The sequence below is a fragment of the Brassica napus genome, chromosome C4, assembly GCF_020379485.1.
Source record: "Brassica napus cultivar Da-Ae chromosome C4, Da-Ae, whole genome shotgun sequence".
NCBI lineage: Eukaryota > Viridiplantae > Streptophyta > Magnoliopsida > Brassicales > Brassicaceae > Brassica > Brassica napus.
Genome location: NC_063447.1, coordinates 15,659,681 through 15,664,991, shown reverse-complemented (window position 1 = coordinate 15,664,991; position 5,311 = coordinate 15,659,681). Strand labels below are relative to the sequence as shown.

Below are 5,311 nucleotides of genomic sequence, written 5' to 3'. Positions count from 1 at the left end.
TCAAGATAACATTGTCAAAAAGTATAAAGGGAAACATCTCTTGTACTTGGTGAAAGGTGCTGCTTATGCTCATACGGTTTCAGATTTTGACCGGTGCATGGCTGAGATACGGAGTGCAAACCCGGACCTTGCAACGTATTTGGAGAATGCCGACGTCAGCCTATGGTCAAGGGTTTACTGTCAGGGGGACAAGTACAACATAAAGACAAGCAACATCGCTGAATCTATTAATTCCGCTCTGAAGCGAGCTAGAGGATTTCCGGTTCAGTTCCTGTTGGAGTTCATAAGGGAGAAGCTAGGAAAGTGGTTTTGGAAAAGGAGAGAAGATGCTTTGAGTCTCCCAAATCAACATAGTCGAGGTGTTGAATACTTGCTTGCTGTTCGATCGGAGATAGCGGATACGATGACGGTACAACCAATTGATGGATGGCGATTCTTTGTGAAAGGTGGAAAAATGGGCTGTGTGGTTGATTTGGAACATGGAAAGTGTGATTGTGGTGTCTATGCAGTGGAGAAAATACCTTGCTCTCATGCTATAGCTGCTGGAACATCTGTTGGTTTGCATATCTCCACACTTGTATGTCCAGTGTACTCAAAGGATTTTCTGTTTGCAGGATACTCAGTGAATATATATCCTTGTGTTGGACAACAAGTTGAGGAACACACATGCTTTCCTCCGGAAGTAAAACGTGGTCCGGGAAGACAGAAGAAATCAAGATGGCAATCTTGGTTGGAGCTATCCAGGATGAGAGGACGCAAACCCCGGAAGCAACACATGGCTTATAGATGCTCAAAATACAAGGAAACTGGCCATACGAAACCACAATGTAAGTCGTCCAGTGATTAGTCTTCCAGAAGACTTTCCATTAAGTCGTCCAGTTAGTCGTCCCGGAAGACCTTCAATTAAGTCTTCCAGAAGACTTTCCATTAAGTCGTCCAGTTAGTCGTCCAGGGTTTTTTCTTCCAGAAGACCTTCAAGTTAGTCGTCCATTGTTTAGTCTTCCATAAGACCTTCAATTAAGTCGTCCAGAAGGTCGTCCAGTTAGTCGTCCAGGGTTTTTTCTTCCAGAAGACCTTCAAGTTAGTCGTCCAGTGTTTAGTCTTCCAGAAGACTTTCAATTAAGTCGTCCAGTTAGTCGTCCAGTGTTTAGTCTTCTAGAAGACCTTCAATTAAGTCGTCCAGAAAGTCGTCTCGTTAGTCGTCCAGTGTTTAGTCTTCCAGAAGACCTTCAATTAAATCGTCCAGAAGGTCGTCCAGTTAGTCGTCCAGAGTTTTTTCTTCCAGAAGACCTTCAAGTTAGTCGTCCAGTGTTCAGTCTATGTACTAAAAATTTGTGTTATGAACTTATCTGTGTCAACTTCTTTGTCAAATTGCACTACCAAACAAATTTGAGATGGTCTTGCCCTTTATATTATCCGAAATATAGTTACAAAAGGTCACTGCTCAGAGACTTTCCAGACTACTTACAGTTAAGTCGTCCAGACGACTTAACTGTAAGTCTTCTGCGCAGAATATAGTTACAAAATAGGGATCAAGTTCAAATACAAAATAGGGATCAAGTTCAAATACACACATCAGCCTATTCTATCATACAAAATCATCTAAAGTGGCCTGTTTATCACCCGTCATACGTACCCAGGATGTCATCCATGTCCTTGTTTTCGAACTCATGCGCGTCAGGAAGCTCTTGAAATATATCCACCGCCATCTTATCCCTCATACTCTTCCCGTTGGCCTTAGCAAAGTCTTTTTTACTAAACTCTATCCCAAGAGCATGACATTCAATGTACTTTAGAGTGTACACGCCACAATCACCAGCTCGGGCCGGAGGTATATTGGTCGGTCTCTCATATGTGAATGGCTCCAGGCTGTATTGGGCACGTAGTTCGTCTGAGGAAGCACACTCAACAAGCAGATAAGGGACCATGTAGAGAAAAGGCTCCATTACCACATCGAGTTCTTCTGGGGAGATACTGGAACAAATGCTGTCAAAGACGACTATGTGCCTCTTAGGGATCGATATCCAAATAGCAAACCAATGGCTGTCGGCGAAGTTTACTGGCACATAGATATCATCAATATCCGTCCCCCAAACCTTGTTTGATTGGCAAAATGATGGTATAGTGCCTGCATAATAATTCCACGCCCCACCAGGGAGTCTTCTTCCTAGACCGTTTTGATTGGGCTTCGAGTCCTTAAAATCCTTGAAGTTGAATCTCCATTGCTGAGCTAAGAGATGATCAAGGAAGCACATTCTCTCGCTCCTGAAATGTTGTGGGTTAGCGTTGTACCTCTTTCTCAGCACATTAATCCAAGCATCAATATGCTGCATATAAAATAAAGTACAAGTCAGAAGATATCAGACGACTTAGTGGTAAGTCTTCTACGTAGATGACTTACCAGACGACTTACAAGTAAGTCGTCTGATAAGTCGTCTACGTAGAAGACTTACCAGACGACTTACAAGTAAGTTGTCTACGTCATAGCAGAAGGCTTATTTAGTCCTCCAGCCACTCTAGGGAGGTTCGGAGGATTTGATACCACCAAGTTCTACTTTTACGTGGTTTTTTATCGAAAGCTGTTCTATAATAACTGCAAACACAAAATGTTGAAAAGCAATCAGGTTTTATGGAAAAGCAAGCTATTATGTAAAAAGCAAGCTCTTATGGGAAAAGCAAACACTTACGGACACGATTTCAACCACTCAGCGAGCTCCTTCAACTTATTCTTGTCAATTGGTGCAAAAGGATTATAGCCTGGATAAAGCTTTCTGCTTGAAATGATCCTGTTTGCCGTATAAGGAGATTTCTGTGATCGGGCAAGTTTCCTTGTTCGATCACTCTTTGCACGGCAAAGTGCCAAAGCAGCATCCTTCTTTTCTAGATATCTAGCATCCTCTTTCTGTAAATCTGAAACAGTGGATTGATTTTTGTCCAATAGAACAAGGCTCGGTTCTGGAGCTTTATCTTCCGAGGTACTAGCATCTGCGGGCACAGCTGCGGGTACATCTGCGGGCACATCTGGACCTTTATCCTCCGCCAAGCTCTTCCTTCCCGCGTTCGTCCCATTGACACTTTCACTCTGCAATATACAAGATGGGTTTATACAATAATAACCAATGAGTGTCTTCAAACATGAAACAAAATACATATATAAAATCCAAGGATTTGTTACTAACCCCGGGTTCGAGCGTCGGTTTAGGTGGAGAGGTAGTGTTTTGAGATGATGTCCCTTTCCGTTTTGTGGTGATACCAACCTTCTTCTCCACAGCTTCCACCCTTTCCGACAGATACTTGATCTCCTTAAGGCACGTCCCAAACCCTTCCCTCATGGCATCAGCTATGTCCTTGAACATAGTTTTAATATCCTCTTTGGTCAAACAACCAACAGTCGTAGTCACCTCTTCACTAGCCTCTGCAGCTGCCTCTTCACTAGCTTCAGCAGGTGCCTCTTTACGAGCTTTCTTCCGAGGTCTTGGACTGTCTTCCTTCACTACCTTTTTCTTCTCTGGACTCACAACCGCCGACTTTGTATTGACCCAAGTACCGGTGACTTCCCAGTAATCCATGGTCCACTTCCACGGTTTCTTCACAAACATGAGTTTAATTATGTTCTCCGCGAGCGGGTCCTCAACATCAAACTCCCATTTTGGAAACATTTCACCAGTGTCCTTTTGAACAAAGTTGATCACCCTAGTCTGCAGTAAATAGAAGATATGAACTTAGATATTTGACGGATTAAGAAAGATGGAAAGAAAAGACTATCCAGACGACTTATAATTAAGTCGTCTGGAAAGTCTTCCAGCTGGAAGACTTTACAGACGACTTATTGGAAGACTTATCAGACGACTTAATTATAAGTTTTCTGCGAAGTCGTCCAGATTGAAGTAAATACCTGACTGAGGATAGCCTCTTTAAACTGTCTGCGTCCTTTGCGACCCTTGTAAGCCAGTATCGGGGGAGACGGATTGTTTGGGAGAGGATTACCAAAAGTAGCACCCAATTCCGGAAGAGCTGTGTACACCCAGACCTGGAGAGCTTGCGCAAACCCATTAATAGTGTAACAACCCGAAATATCTCTGCCCTTCACAGAGTCCATCAGCACCTTAAACGCGACTCTCCCCCATGGATAATTCTCAAACCGTTCTAGCTCCATCACTAGCCTTGCCAGACTAACCCGTGTAGGAGTTGAATACTTTCTCCCTTCAATGTGTCCAGTGAAGATGGCAAGGTACGCGAGCCGCTTGCGATCATCCCGAGACCACCTTTCGCATCTCTCAAGTGCTGCTATTATCTCCTGAGTAGATGGCCCAGCTTCAACATGAACTCCCAGCATCTCCCAAAAAGAAGTCAACTCCTTTGTAACAACAGAGTGAGGTCTCTCAAGGTCTTCGATGTACTCGCAGTTTAGACCAGTGAGGTGTTCAAACTCTAACAGTGAAAACCTCACAGGTTCTGGACCAACGAGACTCCACAGCTCATACTTCTTCTTTATGTCCAGCTGGAAACCGAGCATGTAGTGAACCAGCCTTGAAGCCCAATCAAATCCCAGATCTTGGAACTTGATGAAAACTCCCAACTTCGACTCCTTCAGCTCTTCATATTCGTCATCATGAAGAGCTTTCTTTAAAGCAGCATGCAACGTCCAACAAGTATGATACGAAATGCTATGCACTGCGGGGGGCTCTTCCCCTAATGTATATATCATACGGAGGAGTTCTGGCATCTCCATTTTTTTGCCTGCCTGCAAAACAATCAAAGACAACCATCTCAAACAATCAAAGACTTATAATTAAGTCGTCTGGCAAGTTTTCCAGCTGAAAGACTTATAATTAAGTCGTCTGGAAAGTCTTCCAGCTGGAAGACTTTCCAGACGACTTAATTATAAGTCTTCCAAGACTTCCAGTTTTATGTTCATCTTTTCCTCAATCAATCACTCGACAGTAAGAGATATAACTTACCGGCGGCGGAGTTCAACGAAACGCCTCTGAGAGAATGTGCGCTAGGGTTTCCTCTCGGATCTTAAATAGAGGTAGCGGCTGTGAGAACGGTGGTGAGAACGACGGTGATAACGGCGGAGAGATAACCGGCGGTGAGAACGATGGATTAGAGAGAATCGACGGAAATCGCCTTCGAAATCGCCTTTGAGAGAAACGGCTTCTGATTTTCGATAAACAGTGAAAAAAAAAACACCTTATATATGGCCGGTAAATAATCCGGTTAGGTTAAAAGTACGTTGTAAAATTAAAGGTTTGGTCCGGTTTGGACGACTTACTAGTAAGTCGTCTCTTGAATATTGTACATCAGACGA

General features: G+C 43.5%; 1 pseudogene; it reads right to left on the bottom strand.

The window, feature by feature from the left end:
- Nucleotides 1-1,362: 1,362 nt before the first annotated feature.
- LOC111198405 lies at nucleotides 1,363-4,956 on the bottom strand (annotated as a pseudogene).
- Between the last annotated feature and the right edge of the window lie 355 nt (nucleotides 4,957-5,311).